This window comes from Antechinus flavipes, chromosome 4 (genome assembly GCF_016432865.1).
Source record: "Antechinus flavipes isolate AdamAnt ecotype Samford, QLD, Australia chromosome 4, AdamAnt_v2, whole genome shotgun sequence".
Classification (NCBI taxonomy): Eukaryota; Metazoa; Chordata; class Mammalia; order Dasyuromorphia; family Dasyuridae; genus Antechinus; species Antechinus flavipes.
In genome coordinates this window covers 106,205,275-106,232,007 of record NC_067401.1, presented here as the reverse complement: position 1 = coordinate 106,232,007, position 26,733 = coordinate 106,205,275, and the positions used below count along the sequence as shown (strand labels likewise).

At 36.9% G+C, this 26,733-nt stretch overlaps 1 long non-coding RNA gene and 1 other non-coding gene across 2 annotated transcripts; both read right to left on the bottom strand.

Moving 5' to 3' along the window:
* Nucleotides 1–675: 675 nt before the first annotated feature.
* LOC127558676 (uncharacterized) lies at nt 676–17,716 on the bottom strand. The gene is made up of 4 exons (XR_007952960.1): nt 16,621–17,716; nt 14,709–14,807; nt 2,685–2,813; nt 676–794 (listed from the first exon to the last, which is right to left on the bottom strand). It is a non-coding gene; the product is annotated as an uncharacterized LOC127558676 (long non-coding RNA).
* TRNAR-UCU (transfer RNA arginine (anticodon UCU)) lies at nt 2,565–2,638 on the bottom strand. The gene has a single exon. It is a non-coding gene; the product is annotated as a tRNA-Arg (tRNA).
* Nucleotides 17,717–26,733: the final 9,017 nt, after the last annotated feature.

Sequence of the window (26,733 nt, the reverse complement as noted above, 5' to 3'; positions counted from 1 at the left end):
TGTAGATCATGAAGAATTTTAATCAAAATGGAAAATATGTCTCATAGCCTTGCTTTACACTCTTGATACATCCTCTCTCAATCCCCTATGAAAATTCCAGAGTAAGATAACATTTGTTTAGAAGATTTGGTTTTTTTGTTTTGTTTTGTTTTTGCAAAGCTCACAAAAAATCTCTACCATCCTTGAGTAGGTGACATCTAAGCATACTTCTAGAGAAGAAATAGCTAACATCTAGAAGAGTAAGCTTTTGGTAAACCTTAAGGCAATAGGTAAATAAATGTGTCATTATTGTTTTTATTAGGCAGAACAAGTCAATATAAAATTAATCAGGAACAATTCTCAGGGATCTGAAAACCAATTATCCAGGTTCTCTCTTCTTCCTCCCACATTTTGATGATTCTATTACTCTTTAGCACCTAGTCCACATATACTGCCACAGGAAACTAGGAGAGATTAAATTAGTCATTTTGAAATTCTGAGGAGAAAGTAAGCTGAGAAAATGGTGAAAATGATTGGATAAAATAAGGCTTGAGAATTATCTGTGGATTTAAACCCTGGTTGGCTTGGGATCTGTAGGATCTGATACATTAATCAGATGCAACAGCTGAGCAAATTCCTGCACAAATTTTGCCCCTATCCATTTCTCAGAACTAAGAGGCTGGTTCAGTACTTGAGCAGGTGGAAGCTTACCCAGGATCTGATTAGAAGATAACATCTTTCTAACCTTCAGCAATATGGAGTGGGAAGATCCGGAACAGTCTTCTCATTTTCATTCAGTTATTTTCATGAGAGAGCTGGAACAGAACATGATTCTTAGCTACATGGAGAAGGAGAAAATTCAGACTTGATTGACGAATAGAATTTCTCCATGTCTCTTCCCCTTTTCACCTCTTCTTTCCCCCTCCCCCCCAAAAAAAAAAAACACCCAGATCATTTTAGATCATGAAGCAGTGTCCTTAAGGAAGAGCTGAATCAACGATATGACAGACTTGTCAGGCTCCAAGAATGCTTCTGGTACAAATCAAGGAATCTCAAAAGTCTTATATGCAGTGGAATTGGACTGAAAGAAAATGGTTAACATTTTTAAAACTCCAAGAAAGAAAGAAAAATCACAGAAAAACTTCAAGAGAACATGATCAAGTTCCCACAGGGAGTTCTAAGTCACTCTGGAACAGCTCTAAGACTCCTGTTATTCCAAAAAGACTCAAGAATCCCATTTCAGTTTTGATTTCTAGAGTTACTGGGAATCCCCTGAAGATAAGGATCCCACAATACACTTTCAGGGATCTCCCAGCCTCTGGGTTCAGACTCCATGCCATGATTTTTAGTTCTTATCCACACACACAAAGAAACCCCCCAAGGTTTTCACGGAGACAAGTCCATGGCACCAATATGAACACTTTGTTTGACACCATCCACTCTATGCAGAGCTCTCCGTGGGAGCGATGCTGACTTTCCCCAAGCTGCCGAAGGAGAACTTGTGTTTTCTCATATTACCTGGGTTCAACCAAGGTGGAGGTCAGTTCCTGGTGGAATCGACTCTTTTACAACCTAATTGGTCGGAAGTGGCTATATGCAAGGCAGTGCGGCAGAGAGAGGGCCAAATCATCCCAAAATAGAAACCCAAGAAATATCCTGATCTGACCACACTCCCAACATGCCTGAGTGCAGCTCACTCACTGAGAAAGGTGAAGAAGAAAGCAAAAGAAAAAGGGAAGAATAAAATGTAAGATGGGTGAATTGGTGAAAACAAGAGTCTTTTTAAAAAATGGGAAATCCCAGTAAACCTTATGTAAGATTAGCTCCTTGTGACCTATATTATAAATAAGGAGGATCATAATTTATTCTTGAGGAAAGATACATAAGCATTGGTCCAAGACCTGTAGTTACTGAGAGGCAAGCTCAGCTAATCCACTCACCTAATTTGCAGTCAGTGATGAACTATTTTGCTCTGGTTTATTCTACTAATACAAAAGCTGTGATTCCTATTCATCTTGTTCTTTCAAGGAAGTGGAATTTTGGCAGAATGTTATGAACCCCAAAGATCAGAAAAGAATATCTTAACAAAAGGAGTGAGAAAATAATCTTCTAAACTGCCCTCTCCCCATCTTGAATCCACTGAAATTGGACAAAAAAGCGAGACTGAGACCATTGAACATTTTTCCAGTGGCCTCTCAATCTGCATTTTTCCCCCTTTTGCACTTTCAAAGGTAGGAGGAGGAGCAGCAATGGCTCCAGAGTCTCTAGAAACTGCTTGGTGGTCTGGTATCATGGGGATTTGTAAAGCTCACTTTGTAGAGATCGTCCCAGCTGGAAATCAACCCTGAGACAAAGGATTCAAAGGCAGTGCCAAGCAGACCAAGCAGCCTATAAATGAGCCCCCAAACAATGCATGGTAGTGGGGAGGAGGGAAGGCTGGAGAGCAGAGGAAGGATGGAGATGGAGGGGAGAACAAAGGGGGAAGGGGGCTTTTTCTCTCTTCCCAAACCCTCCAGGGAGTGATAAATATAATTATCATTCTGGCGTGACAGCACATAAAATAAAAGAAATACCAGTAGGGCGACCATCTCTGCCGGGACTCGAACCCGGAACCTCTGGATTAGAAGTCCAGCGCGCTCGTCCATTGCGCCACAGAGACCTCACCACACATACAGCATCAGCACCAGAACTGAAAAAGCACATACCTTCTGCATCACCGAGCCATCTCAGCATCCTGCGCTCTGAGCAAGGGACAGGGACAGCTGGAAAATCCGGAGCAGGGATCCACAAGCCGGCTCCATCAAAGCCTCTCTCAACACAGCAGGTCCCTGGGTCTGTAGGAGATGGAAAGGATCTGAGAGTGATCTTTTTTCCTTTGACCCAGCACCCCTAATGGAGAAAGAACTAGAGTCTCTCTTTTCCTCTCCGTGCCCAAGGCGGCTACAGAAAGAGTCTCTCTATTCTCATGCAAATTAAGTATTATAACTCCAACCCCAACAGTGAAAGCGGGAAAACAGAAGCCATGTCTATCTCCATCCTCACTCTGTATCGCTTTAACCCAGTCTTGCTCTGTTCAGAGAAAGGCTGAGCAAAGCTTGGGAGCTTGGAAGAACTGATCCCAGAGACAAAGGGGCTGCCTCAGTACAGATGCTGAGTGAGGGACAGCAAAAATCAGCAGAGAAAGCTGTATTCTGAGCAACAGAGAGGTCACTGGTCCAGAGTTGATCTCAAACCCTGTATTTATCCAGCAGGGAAACGAGTCACCCCTTTTGCTAAGCAGTGGGAGCGGAAAAGGCGGGGGCCAGATTAATGAAATGCAGATGGGAGGTGCTAGACAGACCTCTCAGAATCTAGGAAGGGAAAAGATCTGAGAGGACAAGATAATCAGACCCTTCACTTAGGGACACAGCTAGGGATGAGAGTAGGAAATTTCCGACATTTGTGCCAATTTTCCCCTATCTCCCCAAGGCAGCCATAACCTAAACCGTACCTACCTTATCTTCCACAAATTCTCTCATGGTTTGCACCATGCTCCCTTCTAATAGAGGGAAAAATTACAGCAACATCCAGGGAATAGGATATTACCTATTCTTGAGGAAAACTTCCAGGGCTAGGATTGCTGAAAGATCATCTTGAATTATCTTTTAATTCTTGGTGAAATCTTCCCTTATCCAATCAGACAGAGTCTACTAAAATTTCAAGTTTCCACGAGAAATATTATTTTACAATTTTTCTTGGTTATTATTTCCAATACTGTTACCCTCCTGTTCGGTAAGTTCCTCCTTATATGAAATTTAATTCACTACTGCTTCACTTTAAGCTGATTTCACAGAATTTCAAAATTATGGAATGGGAGTGTGCCAGAAAAAATCTTTGGAGATAAGTTACCTTCTCACTCTATAGATAACAAAACTGAGGCATAGGGAGATGAAATCACTTTCCTAACTTAGCTGCAAAGCCAAAACTTTAATCCTGACCTCCTGATTGCCAAATATAATGTTCTTCTCACTATGCCAGGCAATCTCCTCTTGATCAGAAAAAACCCAATTGCCAAAATGATGCATTTGACTCAAAGGCTTTTAAGCTACCCACTACACACAAATTAGATGAAATAAAAGGACAGAGACTATATTGAGGCTATTTTCTGTTTTCTGAAGTTTCTTCATGCCCTTGTACTTCAATGGGGCTTAGACCACCCTAAGCTAGGGGCCTTCAAGTCTTAGCTATAGATGTAAGCCTTGCTCAAAGTGTCAATAGAACACCAGTCCTGAAGTCAGGAGGACTTGAGTTCAAATCTGACCTCAGACACTTAACACTCTCTAGCTGTGTGATCCTGGGCAAGTCACTTAATCCCAATTGCCCATGAACTGATGCTAAGTGAAATGAGCAGAACCAGGAGATCATTATACACTTCGACAACGATATTGTATGAGGACATATTTTGATGGAAGTGGATTTCTTTGACAAAGAGACCTGAGTTTCAATTGAGAAATGACAGACAAAAGCAGCTACACCCAAAGAAAGAACACTGGGAAACGAATGTGAACTATCTGCATTTTTGTTTTTCTTCCCGGGTTATTTATACCTTCTGAATCCAATTCTCCCTATGCAACAAGAGAACTGTTTGGTTCTGCAAACATATATTGTATCTAGGATATATTGCAACATATCCAACATATAAAGGACTGCTTGCCATCTAGGGGAGGGGGTGGAGGGAGGGAGGGAAAAAAATTGGAACAGAAACGAGTGTCAATATAAAGTAATTATTAAATAAAAATTAAAAAAAAATCCCAATTGCCTCAGAAAAAAAAAATCAAGCTACCAGAGATGAGATACTGATAAAATATATCTTTCTGCCTTTCTCCATTCCCACCCCAGACTTAGACATCTTCATCTTGGACACAGGTACAATGCATGTTCCCCAGTCCCTGGGAATGTTAATCCAACGACCTTTGAGATTTCTGTTCTAGGGCTCACCTATTTTAATTGTAAAATACTTTGTACTTAGCCTACTATATATCTAGTAGATAGTCCCAGACCTTACCTTCATGTCCTATTCAGTGTTCCATTCACCTACCTTGCCATCTCCTTACCACCACTCACATGCAACCCATATCCTTCTATCTCTAGTTATAAGAATCTCTATTCACTGCTCATTGCTTTTATGTGTTGTTCTTCTATCAAAGCAGAAGTTCTTTAAAGAGCAAGACATATCTCTTCTTTTAGATTAGCATGCCTAGGGCTTAGTATAATATCTGACACAAAATAACTAGATCAGATAGGTGACTCAGTGGATAGAGTACCTGACTCAAAATCAGAAAAACTGTTCTTCCTTAGTTCAAATCCAGACTCAAATATTTAGTGGCTGCAAGATTATGGTGATTCTTTTAAACCTATTTCCTCCTATGTAAAAAGAGCAAGACAGGGAAATGGTAAACTAATCTCATATCTTTGCACAGGAAATCCCCAATAGGGTCCTGAAGAATTGGGCATTCCTGAATAACATTCCTTAATTCATTGAAGTAGTTGATTATTACAATAGAGATAATAATAAGAGAACACATTTACATAGCACTTAACATTCACAAAACATTTTATGTATGTTATCTCCTTTGATCCTCATGACAGCTTCATATTGATTATTAGGAATATGAGTATTACAACTTTAAAGATGAGAAAATCAGGGTGAAGAGTGGTGATAAGATCATAAATGTCAATCTAAAAATTTCCCTATTGATCATCTATCTAATCTTTTTTTTTTTAGTTGAAAAAAACTAAGACCTAAAGGAATGAAGTAATTTATCCAATGGAGTAAAATAGATAGAGTGTTGGGTCTGGAATCAGGAATACAATAGTTTGAATTTGGCCTGAGATATTTACTCCCTATATGTTGCTGAGCAAATCACTTAAAATGGGAGCAATGATAGCACCTAACTTGAAGACTTGTAAGGATCAAATGAGATATTTATAAAGTATTTAGATAATTTTTTTATTTAAATAAAAATAAATACTTAGCATAGTGATGGCACAATGTTGTTGTTTATTCTTTAGTTTTTCAGTTATGTTTGACTCTTCCTGATCCCCTTTTGGAGAGTTTTCTTGGCAAAGATACTGAAGTGGTATGCCATTTCCTTCTCCGGCTTATTTTACATATAAGGAAATTGAGGCAAATAGGGTTAAATCATTTGCCCAGAGTCACATAGCTAGTAAATGTCTGAAGTCAGATTTGAACTGAGGAAGATTCTTCTTCCTGACTCCAGGCTCCCCATTCTATTTCCTGTATCATCTAGCTGCCTTAGCCTGGCACAGGGCAGTTGTTATAAAAATGCTTTTGCTCCGGTTCCCAGCATCATATAGGTAATAATAAATATAAATTAAATTAAAACTCATGCCTTTAAATATCACATTTTTGTATGTTCCACCATGTTCTGCAGCTCCTCTTGGACAGCTCATTTCTTCTCACCAAGACTACAATGGTAACATCCTAATTGTTTTTTCTGTTTTTAATATATGCCTACATATAGGTGGTATACTAGATAGAGAGATAAGCCTGAGGCAGGAAGACTCTCTTTCTGATTTCAAATCTGGCCTCAGATATTAATACTAGCTGTAAGACCTTGGTCTAGTCAATAAGACCTGTTTGCCTCAATGTCCTTATATGTCAAATGATCTACAGAAGGAAATGGCAAACCAATCCAGTATCTTTGTCAAGTAAACACTAAAAGAGGCCACAAAGAGTCAGACTTGAGCAAAACAACTGAACATTAATATATACTGATTCCCTATATACTGACCTATGTCCTTTGTGACTCGTAATCTGAGAGCCTCTTTCAGGCTAGTGGTATTCTATATTAGAATAACATTAGAGAGGCAGCCTGGTTTAGTGAATTAGCTGCTAGAGCTGGAATCAGAAAGACTGACACAAATCTCTTCTCAGGCTTAATTCAGAAAGACTATGTAAGATTCTTTGGTGGAGGGGAAGGAATCACTAGGTGTCTATGATGACAATCTTCAAATCAATTGCCTTGTAGGAGAAGTTGATAGTGTTTCTGAATGTTTTATTTTTATGGGGCCTGTTCTTTTTGTTTTCTACATATTTTTGTGTAGTAAAATAAAAGTTTTCCTATACCTGATATACATTTAGTATCTTGCGTTCTTATGTAGATTATGGGGATTCCTTTTTACCCACATTTAAGGTAACATAAATGTGAGTTATATGAATGTCACAAAACATATTTTTGGAGTAGAGACAAAAAGCAGAGGAAAAGGAAAAAAAATTACTCTGTCAGAATTAGACCTGAGAATTGTACCTGTTCCATGTGAAGCCAGAGTCTTAGATGAGGACAGCATACCTTGTGGCATATTTACATTTAGATGTGATATACTTTCTTTGTAAGAATAGGTAAGTGATGTTATATTTTATCTCTATTTCTATATGAGAAAAACACATCAGAAAAATTAAATGACTTGTCTAGAGTCACAGAGCTATGAAACAGAATAGACCAGATTCAAACTCAATTCTTTCTAGAGTCATAGTTTCAGGAATGTTTTCCCTTTTAAGTGTCTTACAAATGCCACTGACAAATAACTAATATTACTAAAATAATATTGCTTCTGTTAACTAAAAGTCATCTTTGGCAAATTAATTATACCTTCCCCTTACTGTCTTAAAAAATCCAAATTGGGTTAACCCTCTTTTAATGTTTCTCATTTTGACTTCTGAGGGAAAAAATCCAATAAGAGTCATTAATCACATTAGCTAATCAGCAAGGTTGATATATTTCAATAAACTTGAGATATAGTTGCCCAAAACTAACATGCCCCAAAATGGTGTTTTCATGGGAGCAGAGATTTAAATTTGGAAGGGACCTTAAAGATCATCAAGCCCCTGGAAAGAAATTGTAGCTTGTCCTAGATCTAATTGTACAGTGAGGACTTATTGGGGGTTAAAACAGAGCATGGCCAAAGCCTACCAGATCTCTCAAGGTTTCTAGTACCATTTTATGGTTTAGATCAGTGGCTTCCAACTCAGATAGAAATAGAGGTCACTAATTCATACATAAGTATCCTTATGGCTGCATGTTGACTTAGTTTTAAAATGTAATGTCATCTATATTTTATTGCATTTTTATTAGTTTGTTAAATATTTCCCAACTACATTTTAAATTCTCTCCAGTAGCCTCTGGGGGTGTCATGTTTCACACCTTTAATTTACATTATATCTAGAAAGTAAATATATTTGGAAGAACAACTATTTCCTTTCCCATCACATTTATCACCTGTCCATGTAACTCACTAACTACACTTGTCAAATAGACTACTGAGCAGAAATTACCTCTTCCAAAAGCCAAGTAGAATCAAAAAATCCCTTTTCATTCTCAAAGGTCTGATTCCCAAATTCTTAAATTTGGAAACTCTTAAACTTGGGGTTATACATAAAATAGCTCTTAAAATTGGTACTTTCAGGCAAGTCTTTCTCTTGCTAAAAAAAAAGGCAAAATTCTGGAATCATAACATGTAGGGAATTAAAAAATCTCCTCTCCTCCACAAAGGAGTTGAGATTCACAAACACTGCCCATGAACTATTTTTCAAGTTATGTGCAAATGCAGGTCTACTACATGTTTATATAGAATCAGATCCTAGCAAATTACTTAACTTCTCTTTACTTCAATTTGCTCCTATATAAAATAAAATGCTCATGTAAAAATTATAAAAGCTTCTTATACAAGTCATGGTACCTAGATTATTTTTCAATAATAATATACAGGTACTATGCTGCATCTGATAGGAATAGACATATAGACAGAGAGAAAGAAAGAAATACAGATACACAGATAGTGAGACAGAGAATTTGATCTCAGAGCTCATTTATATACCACAGGGAAGGGGAGGATCCTTCAGTGAAAGTCAACACCTCTAAGTCCAGGCAATCAGTCATCTTGAGTTTCCTATGTTTAGTAAAACACCAGTAGACATGTCCATATTCCGCGAGGAGGTGCCTTTCTGATGTCTCTATGCAAAAAATCTCTCTCCCTATAATAGCATTATGATGTTTGAGGAACTAAGCAAATTAAATAGATACTCCTCTGAACAATCATTATCCCAGATAGAAATGTGAAATAATATAAAAATGATGTGATCTGATGTAAATGTGATATACTATAACATGACATAATATAATATGTATATTTCACTCATAAGCAAACTGATGGGAGACATTCATTCTTTAATTTGGTGTGCATCTGGCCACATCTTAGAAGTGAAAACAAAACCTGCCTTTGGTCACAGAGACAAAAACAATTAGAATCCATATTTATTTCTAATTTCATTCAAAATCCAAAGTCCATATGGTCTAACTCTTCATATTAATTTTTAAAATCCCAGTATCTGAGGCAAGGATTGTTTACAGAAAGTAGGATGTGTTTTTCTATTGAAAAAAAAATAGAATCACAGAAATAGAAGAGACATTTAAGATTATCTAGTCTACCTTTCTCATCTTACATATAAGGGAATTGAGGCTAAAAAAGGTAGTGGTTTGCCCAAAGCCACATACATTATTGGTGGCACAGCCAAGATTAGAACCCATCTCTTGACTCTCAGGAATCTTATTTATCCCATGACTCATATCAGTAAGCTAGAAGGAAGGAACAAGCCCTCATCTCCCATCTCTTTCCTTCCATACTCAGTAACTTCCAGGTCCCACAACTTCACAAAACCTATTGGCATCATAAGGAAACCAAAATCCCAGCACCTAATATAGTACCTCTAAATGAGAAAATTCTATCCTATTAGCTCTTAGACCCTACCTCTTCATATCCCACAGTTAATACAATAAAGGAGACTGGACAATTTATCTGTTAAATCAAGAAGGCATAGATCTTCTCTCTACTCCAAGGTTATCTTTAATCAATATATAAAAGCAAAGAAAACCTAAGGTTTGTTTTTGTTTGTTTTTAGGACAGTTTATCATGCTGCAGTAGTAGATCTGCATGTGTTTTGGAAAGAGGAATGTAATAACTCAGGTAAGATTGCTTTGTAGCAAAGCAATGCAACTGAGGGATTGTGTAGCATGAAGTTGTTCCACATATCCCTAGAGGGCTCTTCCATGCTATAAGCTCCCTGAGGTCTTGGGTACAGTGAACACCAAAGGACTGGGGCAATGACAACTATGTGTGACAAGGTTAGCAATAACTGAACTTGACAATACCTTCCCTATTCTCTTGGGTGTAACTGTGTCACCTGGCATGGAATTCTGCTACCCATCCCCTCATAGCATGACCCATTTTCTTCCCCAGTTCCTTTCTTTAACACATAAAAGTCCCTTTCTGCTATAATCTGTTCCACTCAACATTCCATCTGAGACCTTTCCATCAGTTTCTCCTCTTATGTACAGTAGAAGAAGGAATAAGTATATGCTATGTATATGTATGTATGTATATATGTGTGAGTATATTATATGTTTTATATATATATACATATATATCTACATACACATATGTAAAAATATGTGCGTATAAATGCTATATACAAAGCACTTACTATGTATCAAGCACTGTGATAAAGACTTTACACATATATCTCATTTGATCCTTACAACAATCCTATGAGGTGGTTGCTATTACTTTCTCCATTTTACAGTTGAGACAAGCAGCGATTAAGTGACTGGCCCAGGATCATAAACTTAGTAATTGTCTCAGACAAGATTTGGACTCTGGTCTTCTTGACTCCAAGCCCATCAGTGCATCCACTGTGCCACCTTACTGCCCTTTAATTGGACTGTGTATCTAATGTGCCAACCCCAAGGTGACAGGACACTAAGTATAATTTTTAGCTGCTTAAGTCACTGCAACTATATGCCAGCGTAATGGCAAAAAAAAGTAACGACTACATATATGTGTATATATAGAAATATGTATCTATATTCCTTTTTCTAACCATCTCTCATTAGAATGTAAGGTAATGAAAATAGTTGATTCTTTGTTTTTATATCCCCAATACCTAACCTAGTACCTGGTACATAATTGGCATTTAATAAATTCTTCTTGTTCAATTCATTGATCTCTTCCTTTACTTCAGACCTGAACAAGAACTTATTCAATTCTCTTTTTCCTTCTGTCTAAGGTCCTTTACATAACAGGGGATAGGGTTGCCTATCTCCTTCCCTTTCCTGTCCCTTAAAAACAAAGAAAAGTGATAGCTGCATATTTTTGGATCACTCCAAATTATAGGATCAAAGATTCAGAGCTAGGAAGTATCTCTGATAATCTTATACAACCCTCTCACTTTATACTTAAAGAAAATTAGGTATATCATGACCAAATAGTATTTATATCAGGAATTTAGGGCTGGTTCAATATTAGGAAAACTGTTAGAACAATTGACAATGTCAATAACAAACTAACAAAAATCATATGATTATCTCAATAGATGCAGAAAAAGGATTTGACAAAATCCAACACCCATTCCTATTAAAAAAAAACACTAACGAGTATAACAATGTAATTTTCCTTAAAATGATCAGTAGCATCTATTTAAAACCTTCAGCAAGCATCATATGTGATGGGGACAAACTAAAACTATTCCCAATAAGATCAAGGATGATACAAGGTTGCCCACTATCACCATTACTATTCAATATTGTATTGGAAATGTTAGCTTTGACAATAAGAGAAGAAAAGGAGAGTAAAGAAATTAGACTAGGTAATGAGGAAACCAAATTATCACTCTTCGAAGGTAATATGATGACATACTTAGAGAACCCTAGAGAATCAACTAAAAATTTTACTAGAAACAATTCACAACTTTAGCAAAGTTGCAGGATACAAAAGAAATCCACAAAAATCATCAGCATTTTTATATATTACCAACAAAGTCCAGCAGCAAAAGATACAAAGAGAAATTCCATTTAAAATAATTGCTGCTAAGGCAAAGTAAGGAATTATATGAACACAACTACAAAACACTTTCCACACAAATAGAGCTAATCAGTTGGAAAAATATCAAGTGCTCATGGGTAGGCTGAGCAAATGTCATAAAAATGACAATATTATCAAAATTAATCTACTTATTTAGTGCCATACCAATCAAATTCCTAAGAAGTTATTTTACAGATGTAGGAAAAAAATAATAACAAAGTTCATCTGGCAGAATAAAAGGTCAAGAATTTCAAGGGGATTAATGAAATGCAAATGAAGGTGCCCTAACTGTACCAGATCTAAAACTATATTATAAAACAGCAGTCATTAAAATTATTTGGTACTGGGTAAGAAATAGAGTAGTCAATCATTGGAACAGGTTAGGTTCACAGGACAAAATAATCAATGACTATAGCAATCTAGAATTTGACAAATTCAGCTTTTGGAACAAGAACTCACTATTTGACAAAATCTGTGGGAAAATTGGAAACTAGTAAGGCAGAAACTAGGCATTGACCCTCACCTAACACTGTAAATCAAGAAGTCAAAACAATTTCGTGATTTAGACATAAAGAGTGATATTATAAGCAAATCAGAAGAACATAAGATATTTTACCTTTCAGATATGTGGAAAAGGAAGGAATTTGTGACCAAAGAAGAACTAGAATTCATTATTGAACACAAAAAAAGATAATTCTGATCATATTAAATTTAAAAGTTTTTGTACAAACAAAACTAATGCAGACAAGTCTAGAATGAAAGCAATAAATTGGGAAACATTTTAATAAAGGCCTCATTTCTGAAATATATAATTGACTCAAATTTATAAGAATTCAAGCCATTCTCCAATTCAAAACTTATGAAGACAATTTTCAGATGAAGAAATGGAAACTATTTGTAGTCATATGAAAAGGTGCTCCAAATCATTATTAATCAGAGAAATGCAAATTAGAACAACTCAGATTGGCTAAAATGACAGGAAAAGATAATGATGAATGTTGGAGGGAATATGGGAAAACTAGGACACTAATAAATTGTTGGTGGAATTGTGAACGGATCCAACCATTCTGGAAAGCAATTTGGAACTATGCCCAAAGGATTATCAAACTGTACATACCCTTTGATCCAGTGTTTCTACTGGCTTATATCCCAAAGAGACCTTAAAGGAGGGAAAGGTTCCCACATGTGCAAAAATGTTTATGACCATCCTTTGAATAGTAGCAAGAAACTGGAAACTGAGTAGATGCCCATCAGGTGGAGAATGGCTAAATAAGTTATAGTATATGAATGTTATGGAATATTGTTGTTCTATAAGAAATGATCAGCACAATGATTTCAGAGAGGCCTAGGGAAACTTACATGAACTGATGCTAAGTGAAATGAGCAGAATCAGGACATCATTGTATATGGCAACAACAAGATTATGTGATAATCAATTCTGATGGATGTGGCTCTTATCAACAATGAAATGATTCAGGCCAGTTCCAAAGATCTTGTAATGATGAGAGTCATCTACACCCAAAGAGAAAACTGTGGGAACTGAGGGTGGATCACAACATATTATTTTCACTTGTGGTTTGCTTGAATTTTATTTTCTTTCTCATTTCTTCATTTTTTCCTTTCTCATTTTTTTTCCTTTTTGATTTGATTTTTCTTGTGCAACAAAATAATTGTATAAATATGTGTGCTTATACTGGATTTAACATATATTTTACCATGTTTAATATATATTGTTTTACTTGCCATCTAGGGCAGGGGGTGGAGGGAAGGGGAGGAAAATTGGAATACAAGGTTTTTCAAGGGTCAGTATCAAAAAATTATTCTTGCATATGTTTTAAAAATAAAAACCTTCAATTAAAAAATTATGAACATAAAAGTGAAATGACTTACTCAATGCAACTAGATGATGCAATAGTTAGAAAACTGAGTCTTGGATCTGGAAGACCTGAGTTCAAATACAGCTTTAGATGCTTACTGCTATGTTACTGGAACAAGTCACAATCTTTGTTTGCTTCAATTTCCTAAACTCTAAAGTGGAAGTAATAACACCTTACTTCCAAGATTAAATAAGATATTTGTAAATTGCTTAACAAGGGATCTGACACATAATAGGTACCTAATAAACTCTGCTTTTTTCTTCTTCTTCCAAATGTCAGAAAAGTAGTGTGAGTATCAAAGACAGGATGTGGATTCAGGTCCATTGACAACCAATCCAGTGCCTTTCCCATTATACCATCTAGCTTTCATATATCTGAGACAATATAATAACTTGCCACTCTGGGGTCATCTAATCCAGCCTATGCTAAAAAGAAACATTCTGTATATTTCTGACAAGTTGTTATCCAGCTTCCATTGGAAGATGTCCAGCAAAGGGTAAATCACAATATTCTGAGGCATTCCATTCTTACTTTGAGAGTGCCATATTTGTTAGAAAAATTTTACATGTCATATACAAAATGACTTCTCTGTAGCTTCTGTTTGCTGATTTTTGCCTTGTTGTTGCCTTGAGAAAGGAATCATGTTCTGATAGATAAACCCCACCCCACCCCAACATCTCAGGGATGTCAATAATCAATCCCAGTAGCTGGAGTGTCCCATGGTTTACTCTTCCCAAATGATGTCCAGTTTTCTCATCCCAGGGCTATAGTTGAGTATAAAGCTCCTGTGAAACCCTTGGTCATAAAACGTAGCCAGAAGAAAGGATTGGGTTTTGTTTTTTAGGGACACAACAAATAAATCTGACAGTTCTTCAAATACATAAAGAAAATTCTCACACTCCCAGTCCTCTCCAACCAATACTTCTTCTGGCTTACCTTCCTTGGTTCCTATGACCTCCACATCAAATGGTCTTCAATCTTCTTAACATTCTGTTCTCTGTCCACTGGATTTGTCCCAGTCTGTAAATATATCTCCTAAAGTGTGGCATCCAAAATAGATATAATACCCAAGAAGGGGTCTGGTCAAGAAAGTGTTTTGGCAGAATTATCACCTCTTTCATTTCGGACACTCCTGTCAATTTTGTTGTTTTGGTTGTCATACTGCTCAAATTGGGCCAGTAGTCCACTGAAATTCCCATATCATTTTTTACCTTAACTATATACATAGCTGGGCATGCTCTCATCCTATACTTATGAAGTTATTTCTTTATTTTTTTTCCTGAATCCAGCTATAACTTTATTTATTCTTTTAAATTTCATCTTATTACAGTAGATATGGCCCAAAATTCTAACTTCTCAAAGTCTTTTTCAGTGTCATACAACATGTTAACAAGGGGTATGCTAGAGTCAGCTATAATCAGTTTGCAAAAGCCAGTTGTTAAATACTGAATATAAGCACTTATACCATCAAAATTAGTAGCTGCTATAAATCAGTGCTTGACTTATTTTTTTTTTTGTATAGACTTAAGAGATATTAATCAAACAGGCTAAATTTAAAAGTATGTTTGTCTACATTATTTCTCCAAGACTGACTGTTCATAATTAACCAGGATACTCCTCTATTACTCTATTAATGTTGCTTGAACATGAGGGTCATAGAAAATTCAGGGAATGAAGTCATCACTATAAGATAATAATAATAATAATAGCAGCTGCCATTTACATTGTATTTTAAGGTTTACAAAATGAGTTTCATCTATTATTTTATTTGAACCTCACAATATTCATAATAGTAATGATCTCTCTAGTTGTGCATCACCTGCAAATTTGATTAGAATGTGAGTTTCTTCAGGACAGGGCCAATGTTTTTACCTTTGCTTGCATTTCTGGCATTTAACATAGAGTCCAATATATAGAAAGAGCTTAATAACTGTTTGTTGGTTTACTAATTATCATGTCATTGCCTTCATTCAACTTTTTGAGTGAAATGTTATATAGTATATTACCAAGAATATTACCAAGCCACTCCAGGTTAACAACAATCTATGTAAGTTTAGTTACATGCTCAATTCCAAATTCATTGACATACTATCTATTTCACACACCTCAATTTTCTCTATAAAGATATAATGATATAATTCTAGATTTGAAGGGACATTAAATGTTGTCTAGACCAAAGCCTACCCAAAGTATGAAACTCTTCTGAGGCACACTCCTATGCACTGGGCTTACATCTGCTCTCTGGTATCAACCATGGTATGACTAATTGATCTTCCATAAAATAATGCTTCAAATATTTAAAGACCTAGATAGATAACCTAATTCCCAATAAGTTTTTTTGTAGGCAAACAGAAAACAAAACAATGCCTTCATTTGACTATTCAATGAACACCATGACTATGAGTCCTATCGATGTTCAGGACATGCTCCACCAGGATATATTGGTTTATTAATGAGCAGGAGCTGAGAAGAACCTGACAGGATGGGAAAGGATAAATCAACTGAATATACTTTATCCTTCAATTGATATATAGTTAATGGTACCTTGACCTTCCCTCTCCTCTAGAAGTCACTTTAGATTTATTTCAGTCCTACTTGATTCTTTCTAGCTTTCCCCAAACTTCCCTGCAAGCACACCCAGATCCATCAGCCATGGGCTGAAGAACTGAACCTCCTGGGACCAGTATAAACCCAATGGAGCCCAGAATGCCTGTTCTCCTTGGGGTAGTTTAGTAAAACCCCTCCAGCTTTGAAAGAAGAAGAAAGGATGCAATCTCCAACACAAATCATTTCTCTCCTTGTAAAAGCTACCCATAGTTTCCCACAGTGGATTGCTAACAGCTCTCACCTCAGTCCTCTGAGAATTTCCTTAAGGAGTAGGCTGGATTAACTTCAATTGTAGAATGAGAGCCTGACCTTCTAAAATTAAAAATGGCTCCAGAAGGAAGGCGAGGTTCACTGTCAATTCCCACAGTTCTATGAAGTAATCTGGAAGAAAACTATCTCCCAGTATCATCAGGTCCACAAACAGCAAAATCACATTCTATCTTCAATCTCCTAATTCATACCTGTTTCTCTCAGTCCCTCTCTTTCTGTCATCGGAGATCTGGGCCCCTCTAAACTACAGCTCCTAAATATAATACACATTATTTTTGATGCATTCATTTATAGATCTTCAATCCTATCTTGTTACTTTTTCTCCCTCCACCTGTCTCTTTATTTCTTTGCTTCCTCCTAAATTTCCATCTCCTTTGATCAGTATAGTTATACCCCCAAAGTCCTTTTCTCTTCTGCTCCTATCTTCTTTCATTTTTTCTCTCCTTTATATTCTTCAAACTATTCTGGAGCCTATTTAGCCCGAATTCCCCATCCACTTTCTGCCCTTCTTGATCTACAACCATCTTAGACCCTTTTCCTATCTATTCCCAATTTCTTGGAAATTGGAATCTATCCAATTTTCGTTCTTGGTTCCCAACATCCACAGACTACCAACCCATACTAATTTTTCTGTCCTTGTCCCTTCAATCATCACCCCCTTGGATATCTAAGCAATCTAGACCCTAAAAGTCCCCTCCTCCCTTAGGCCCCTTCAATCCTTCATATAGTTTCTCATTAATTTCCAATTCCTTAGGGCACTTGATTTCCTTTTGCCTCCACCTAAAAAGGAAAAAAAAAAGCTTTAAGAGCATCTCCTTGTATATTTCACTTACCATTTTCCCTCGTGCTCTGAACCTCCCTTTATTCCCTGTTCCTGTAACACTTGCCATCTAGAATCTTCTTCCCCTTGCTTCATTTTGTTCCATGATTCTGGCCTAGTCCTTCCCTCAGCTCATCTACTGGGCAGCCTATACTTTTTTCTAACTTTACTCCTCACTTCACTTCCTTGTATTTTTCTTCAACTGGGACTTTGTACTCCCCTGGCTGCAGGAACAAGAGGCCCCACATGGGGCCCAAACAGTCCCCATGGCATCAAGTTACCATGGGGACAGGCTGGTAGCCTGGCTCTTTAATCTTCACTGATCCACAGTGGGTTCCCCCCACCTCACCCCCACCTCCAGGCCTTAAAGGGCCAGAAACCATGGATTTGGAAAGTTAGGAACTTACTTAAAGTGGATAATTCTGCAAATGTGACTTTCTTTACCATCTTTATCACCTTAAGCCAAGTTTCTATTTTATCTGATGTCCTGAGATGGTTGAAAAGAGTAAATAAAGCAGGCATTATAGGAGGCACTCAGGGAAAGGGATCAGTCTGTCTTTATGCAAAGTCAATCTGCCCTTACACAAGCGTCAGTCACTCCAAACAAAAGGCTGTGTTTTCCCTACCCAGCGTCACTTTGTTTTTAAACAGAGTCAATCTGTCTTTATACAGAATTAGTCTATAAATCCTAGAGATGAACAGTCTATCTGTAGACAAGGAAGGGTCAATCTTTTAGAAAGGGAAGAAGCAGTTTGGTGGTACAGTGGGCTAGGCTCTGAGTTAGGAAACTCGGACTTCAAATCCTATTCCAAACACTAACTGTGTGTTTAAGGGCAAGTCAATTAACTCAGTCTTACCATCTGTAAAGTAGGGATAATAATAGCACCCTCAGAAGGCTCTTGTGAGGACAAAAAAATAACCTACTTAAAGTACTTTGTTAAGAAGAGAGAGAGAGACAGAAATAGGGAGGCACACACACATAAAGACAAGAGAGAAAGAGACAGAGAGAATGTTTTGTTACCTTAATCCATATTCTGATTCCTTCTATTTCTATTTTCTTCTTACTATTGCTAGGATTTCCAAAACAATGTTGAATTATATTGGTAACAGTAGGTACCCTTGTTTCATATCTGATCTTACTACAAAATGAGCAGAACCAAGAGAACATTGTATACAGTAACAGCAATGTTGTTTTAAAAATGACTGAGCAAATAAGTTATTTTGATTATTAAATGTATCCAAATTAAATATAAAAGACATTATGAAGAAAGATGTTATTTGCATTCAGAAAAAAACTGATGAATAGATATATAAAATAATTTTACATATAAAGATGTATACAGATATAAATATATACACATATACATATGTGTATTTGGGTGTACATGTGTACCTATTTGCAACTAATGGTGGCCATGGGGTGGGGGGAAGAATAGGGAAGAAAAAAAGGGAGAGGGAATTACATGATTAATTTTGTTATATGTTTGAAAAGAATATCAACTTGTACATAGCAGATTTGAAGTTTCATGTGCCATCATCTTTCTTATTGTATTGTTTTATGTAAATGTTTGTTTTACTCCATAAATTTAAAATAAAATATTTTTTTAAAAAATATTTTGTAAATTTTAAAGAACCATATAAGTGCTAGCTCTTATTTTTATTACTTATTTCTATTTAACAAGCACTTTCTTCTCTCCCTTACTGGCCCAATGAATAGAATAAAAACAAAACCCTTATAAAAATATACATTGCTATTATTATTGCTTTAACTTGTCCATATACAAGTTTAGTCCAACTGCCCAAAAGTCTATCTATCTTAAAGGATATAATCAGAACCTGAAGAGGGGCCAGAATAGAAGAATAGAAAGGCATAAAAAGCAGAAGTGCAGTGACCTAAAGATGGCACACTTCTAGAGGAAGCAGCTAAAGCTGAGAGTCAGGTGAAGAGACACAAGCTGGAGAGCCAGTGTGCAGTAGCATGACCAGTGAGACATTGTGTCTATCAAAAGGACAAAAGAAGGATAAGTTCTTTAAAAACAGCAGTTGTAGTATTAGAGATGAGCTTTCTTAAAGTCTAACCTTCAGTGACTTATTCTTTTATTGATATTTTTCCCCATACTCAGAACCCTATTGTGTTGCCTACCCTTCTCATTCTTGCCTCCAAACCTTGTATAAAGCATTCCCCAGTCATCACCAGAAATGGCATATTTCTTGCCCCTCCTTTTTGCCAAAACCTTCATTGACTGTCATTTCTTAAATCCCACTGTCCCATGTACTCCTACCTATCCTGCACTCTGTTTTGACTTCCACTATCTTATCACCAATTGCCTATTGGATATCACAAACAGGATGTCCCATATGTATCTCAAACTCAACATGAATAAAATAGAAATAATTTTCCTTCCTCCCAAACTTTCCCCACTTTCCATCTTTTTTATCACCCAACACTACCATCCTTCCCTTCACCCAGGTTTGCATCATCAGTGTCATTCTTAACTTTTCATTCATATTCACCAGACAGCCAATCTGTTTCCATGCCTTACTGTTTCTACCTTTACAACATTACTTACGTCCACTTCGCTTTACATGCACAGCCATCATTGGTGGAGGCCTTCTTCACCTCACAAGTAGTCTCTTACAATATCCTGCTAGTTGGTCTTTTACCTTAAGTCATTTCTCTGTCCAATCTCCCCTCAAGTACCAAAGTGATCTTCCTACCCTTACTCATTCAACTTCAATGACTCTCTATTATGTCCACTATCAAATATAAAATCCCTTCACAGCCTGAACCCTTCCAACCTTGCCAGATATAAAAAATTTCCAGATTTCCAGTTTTGTTTTTATTTCACTCATCTCCACATAGCTTATGATCCAGGGACTGTTTCCTGCACATGACATTCCATCTCCTGACTTTTAAATGATTGTCATCCATTCTTTGAATTTTTCCCCTCTTCACTTCTGATTCCTGGTTTCCTTAGCCTCCTTCAAGAATCAGTCTAAATCTTCCATTCTACAAGATAACTTTCTATCTCTCCTTTGCTTCCTCCCACTCCTAACAACTTCACAGGGGCAGCTAAATGGCACTTTGGATAAAGTTCATGCCTTGGAGTCAGGAGGACCTGAACTCAAATCCTATCCCAGGAACTTAATCCACCCCAGTTTGTGTGATTGTGGGCAAGTCAGTTAACTCTAATTATTTGACAAGGAAAAAAAGAAATTTAAAAAAGACTTCACTCTGATATTAGTTCCTATTTATATTCTAAAATACATCTTGTATATAAGATTATTTGCACATTGTTTTCCCCAGTAGAATATGAGGTCCTTATAGAAGAGATCATGTCTTGCATATCTTTGTATCTTTGGAGCTTTGAACAGTGCCTAGTATTCACTATAAAACTAGAACTCACTGCAGTGAGTTCTCAAATAGTATTGCTATTGCTATTGCTGCTGCTGCTGCTGCTGCTGTTGATGATGATAATGATAATGATGATGATGATGATGATGATGATGACAATATCATTGCCTTTATGACTATAAAGTATAGATAGTTAATTCTGCCTTCATCTATCTTCTTCTTTGAATATCTGTTTTCTTTATGTCTTTGTCATCAGATAGGAAGTCAAAATAACCCACAAATAAATTTTACTTTTTCCTACTGTAGTTCATGACAGTTTTCCCTCTTCTGCCAGATTTTGAGTAGGGAAGAAAAAAATATTCCTTGTCCATGAGCAGAAGCCACACAATCTTCCTTTGGGGGCTATCCAAAAGTGGAAAAGAATGTCACTAAAAGCAGTGGTTTCTGTCTTTTCTAGGGGGTCTTTAGGCAAAAGGTAGATAAATGATCATTTTTTGGAGCTCTGACAAAGGGATTTCTCATTCAGAGATGTGTTGAACTAGATGACTTCTTCTGACTAGTTTGCCCCTTCCAACGCTAAGAGTCTATGGTTCTGTGATTATATCTTGGGCACAAGGCCAAGTATCCATTGGAGGAGGAAGAATTATTTAAAGACACAATGTAGAATCATGCCCTATAAACTGATGAAGATCTGGTTCCTATTACAGGAGGAGGTCTGTCTTTGTCAAGGTAAAAGAGGGGGAGGACCTAGTGCTAGGCCTTCCTACCTCAGTGAGGGAGGAAGAATTTGGGAAAAGACCCAGAAAGCATAGAATTTAAAGTCAGATGGGAATTTAGAGGTCATCTAGATAATACAACTTTCCACTCAGTGAGAAATCACTTCAATAACAAGTCTGGCAGATGATGATGAATGTAAGAAAATAAGACCTTTGAAGAAAGGTTAGAGATATTGGAATTATTTAATCTCGAGGAAAAAAGACTGAGTGGTACATAGGAAAGAGTGCTGAATTTGGAGTTAGAGGATACTAGGTTTAAATTCCAACTGTGCTACTTCCTACCTGGATGATGCTAGTCAGGTTGGTTTCTTAACTTGCAGAGCCTCAGTTTCCTCATCTGTAAAGTGAAGGGTTTGAGCTATATGACCTCTAAGGTCTCTCTTCTAGCTCTAAATATCTGGTCCTCCTTCAGAGAAAAATGCAACTTAAGAAAAGGATAGTTTTTTCTATCATCAGGCTTGGGCTAAGGTAAGAGATGGACTACTGATTTCTCACAGACTTTATCTATTGTGAATATACAAAATTCAAGAATGAAGAAGCTGGGGGTGGGGTGGGAAGGTGAGGGATTGTGGGGTGGGAGGGACTGCCACCAACCTACTCTGGAAATAGATTGCATTACGATCTAGTGGCCACTTTGGGGGAGCAGAGTATCAGGAGTGAGGATGGGGTGAGAGTGACCACATGGGGGCAGCAGAGAACAGTTTCTGCCCCTACTGGTGGCACAGGTAGTAAAGAACTGAGAAGGTATAAAGTGTGGTAGATAGTGACAAAAAGGAACAATGGGACAGAAAATCTCGGTCTGTAGAGATAGCCTGACATCTTATAAATGGACACAGAGCTAGGCTCCACAAGCCATCCAGAAGATTAGCAGGGATAGAATCCTTATGTAGGTACAGAACTGGCCATGGCTGTTTTTAAGCTGTAAATAGACACAAGAAGTGCACTTCAGGACACGGTACATAATCAATAAACCTTCATTGTCAGGCACTGAAGCTAGATACAGGTCTTTAGAAAAGGATCATCAAAAGCCCTAAAAACTTATCTTTAACTTGACCGTGGGGAAGGCAACAGCAAACATCAGTAGGGGAAGGGGAGGGCCATAAACTCTTCTAGACACAGCTTTGGCTTAATGTCTGATAAAATTATTGTGCTCTTTTGGGACAAGCATCAGGTGGTACTCTCAGAAGAAGAAAGTTCTAAAAAGACATTAAGCTGTGATATGACAAACCTGGAAGGTGGGGAGGGGGGTGGGATTTGAGGATCATAGCAGTCACAAGCAAATTATATATGGGGCATAATGGCGTAATGATATGAAGATGCAATAGCAATAATAGTAGCTCATTTTTATAGTCTGTTTTAAGATTTGCAAAGCACTTTACAAATATTATCTCATTTCATCTTCACGGCATAACTTTGGAAAGTAAATCTTTTATTATCTCTATATTATCCACAAGGAAAGTGAGGCAGACTGAAATTAAATGACCCGCTCAGAGTCACACAGCTACTAAGTGTATGAAGTTTGGTTTCAACTAAGGCTCACTTGACTCCAAGTCCAATACTCCATTCAGTCTGCTACCTCGCTTCCTATTGGGCATATAGTCTTCAGGTTTGAGCCCTGGTATGTCTAGTTCCTGGGGTCAAAGTAGCATGGTTGAAAAAGCTCCAAAGTTAATAGATCTGGTTTTGAATTCTAATACCATCCACTAGTAAACTTTGGTAAGCTACATAACTTCTCTGAGACTTGGCTTCCTCATTTGTAAACATAAATAACAACACCTCTGTTAACTATTTCTCAGTGTTGTTGTGAGTGTAGTACTCTATAGACTGTAAATGACTACAAAAATGTGAGCTATTCTGGGCTCAGCCACCTAAGAGAAAAGGTTCAGAGAAGAGCCACAGAAATGGTAAAAAGGTTGGAGGAAGGTTAAGGAACTGCAATTGTTTTGCCTGAACAACAGAAGATTGAGGGGCAACTTAATGACAGTCTTCAAGTCTCTAGAGGATTATTACACAGAGGCTGATAAATAGCTGTCCTCTATTACAACTGAGGGCTGCACAAGAGGAAACAACATTAAACTGCATCAAGTGGCTTTGTTGAGATTTAAGGAAGAATTTTCCAATGATGAAACTGATAGACTAGATGATAATAAATGGTATTTATTGTCCAAAAGCCTGCTTGGCTAAATTAAGAGTGGCTCATCATCAGATTGGCCAAAGGGCAATGGATATTTTGGGTCCAGCAACTCTCAAAAACCATCCACAAAAATATTAAGATCTGCTCAAGTGTGTGGGGGGGCGGAGTTTCCAACTATATTACTAAAGAAAATATCCACATCAATAAGATTACTAATCTCTGAAGTATTGAAATATTGAAACATTTACTATTTATAATGGTAATAATAATAGATGACATTTATGCAGTACTTTAAAGTTTATGAAGTACTTTATAATCATTATTGACTCACTATCATATTCCCCAATCAACTAATCCAAACCTCTTCTCTCAAACTTCCCAAGCCAACCCCACTTCCCTCCTTCTCAGCAAAATAAATCAGCTTATACTTTACTGAAAAAATAGAGGCAATTTTCCATAAGCTCCCCCTTCACTTTACTATACATCTTAAAAACTTGTGATGTCATCCTCTATTTTTTTTCTCCTTTACTCCAGACTTTGATGAAGAAATGATTCTTCTCCTCTCTAGTCAACATTTCTACTTGTTCCTTCAATCTCATTCCCAGTCTCTTTTGAATGATCACTACTACCTGCAATCATCTCCCATGTTTGGAATCTATAATCTATCTCATATACTGGTTCTTTCCCTATTGCTGGCAAACATTTCCAAGTCTCACATATCCTTAAAATAAACTTTGTTTTTACCCTCATATCCTCAAGCTACCTTTTATATCATTCCTACCTCTCAAAGCAAAACTTCTACAAAAAGTAGAATTGCTTCCAATTCCTTTCTTTTCCTTTTTCAACTCCTCTCATTCTGGATTTCAATTTCATTTTTCAAATAAAACTTCCATTCTCAAAGATGGAAATGATCTCTGCCAAATTTTATGGCCTTTTTTCAGTCCCCATCCTTCTTGATTTCTCCAAAGCTTTTGACTATACTGACCATCCTTTCTCCTTAAATGCCCTACATATTCTCTGAATTTCATGAAACTACTTTCTCTTAATTCTTTTCTCTCCTGTCTCACTGGTTCTTTTTAGCCTCATAGGATCATGGGATCAAAGCTTTAGAGTTGGTAAGGACCTTAGAAACCATTGAGCCCCACCTCCTTCCAATTTTATAAATGATATTAAGCCACAAAGATTCAAAGTAACTTACAGAGGAGAGGGTTAGATAGTAACTGTCTGAAATGGTCTTCCTATATCCAAACTAAGTGCTCTTTATATAAGTTATGCTGACTCTTCTATACTCCTATATACTGTTCCCCTAACTATGGGTATACCCCAAGTCCCTGTTCTGGGTTCTCTTCCCTCCCTTTTCTATATACTCTCTTGGTGAACTCATCAGTTTCTGTGCTTTTATCATCTCAGTGCATAATAGAGATTCACAGAACTTCAGATTCTATTCCATTTTCACTCTTGAGCACAACAATAACATTTCCAACTATGTTTTCCATAGGCATTTCAGATTCTACACACCCAAAACAGAATATAGCCTAGTCAAGGCTTATATATTTTTCTTACATCTAAAATCCCATCTTATAGAATCCTTCATTTCCTTAAGACACAATTAAAGCACCATCTACTAAACAAAACCTTTCCTGATTTCCACCAACTGCTAGTGTCCTCACTATAACTACCTCAGAGTAACCATCTTATTTTTATTTTGTTTATGTTCATTCTGTACACACTGATATTTGTTTATCATGTCCCCCCACCCCAATAGAATATAAGCTGCATGAAAGGAGTAATTGTTTCTTTTTCTGTTTTTTCTATCCTTGGAGCCCAGCACAGTACTTGGCATATAGCAGAGGCTTAAAAAATTCTTGTTGATTGATTGGTTAATTGATAATCTTGAGAGCCTTCATCATTTTTAGTTGTCCTTCTGTGGAAGCTGTATAATTTATTAAATGGGCTTGCTAAAACTATTTCCTGTTTTCATGGGTGGTAGCCTGCATTCCAGGCATAGGAGTCAGCCAGCAACATGGGGATAAGAGATGGGGTTTTGTATGTTAGGGAATAGAGGGAAGATCTATTTAAATGATCTATAGAGTACAGGAAGCTGAATAATGCATAATGAGAGGGGAAAAAAAGGTTGGGGCCAGGCTATGCAACTAAAGGAGTTTATATTTTACTTAAGAGGTGATAGAGAACTATAGGCATTTATTGAGGAGTGGGGGTGTTATGAGAAGCTATATATGGAAAGCCTTGGGTCAGGGAACCTAATTGGAAGGCCATTGGAATAGTCTAGATGAGAAGTGCTATAAGCTTGAACCAAGGTGGTGGCTTTGCAAGTAGAGAGATATTGTGGCAACAGAAACATTAAGATTTGAAAACCAATTGGATAAGTAGAAGGAAGGAGTGAAGATAATTCTGGGTTTATAAGCTTTGGAGATTGGAAGAATGATACTGCCTGCAATAGAAATAGGGAAATCTGGTGGAGGATTGGATTTGAGGATAGACACAATGAATTCTGTTTTTGACAGGTCAAGTTTAAGATGTCTCTAAGACATTTAGTTTGCAATTCCAATAGGTAGTGGATATTGTAGGATAGAAGTTCAAGAGAGAACCCATAGAATGATATATAAATCTCTGAGTTACAGAAGAACATGAAATGACCAAAAATAGATTTTTAAAAGAAATGAAAAGAGAACCCAGGACAGAGTCTTGGAAATATCTGCAGTTGGGGAAGGAGGGTGAAATTTATGATAATAGAGATCAGTGTAATAAAAACACAAAGAAAAAGAGTATTTAGGAGGAAAGGACCAACCATATTAAATTGGAGTGGTAATAAAGTATGAGGAGAGAAGGAAACAAAAAGAAGAGAGAAGGGCCATCAAATTAGTTAAATGATAACTCAGGAAGGAGTACTTTCAGTTTAAAAAAATGAGGTCAGACTTGACATTGCTGTTCAATCATTCTTCAATCTGATTCTTTATGATCCCATTTGAGTTTTGGCA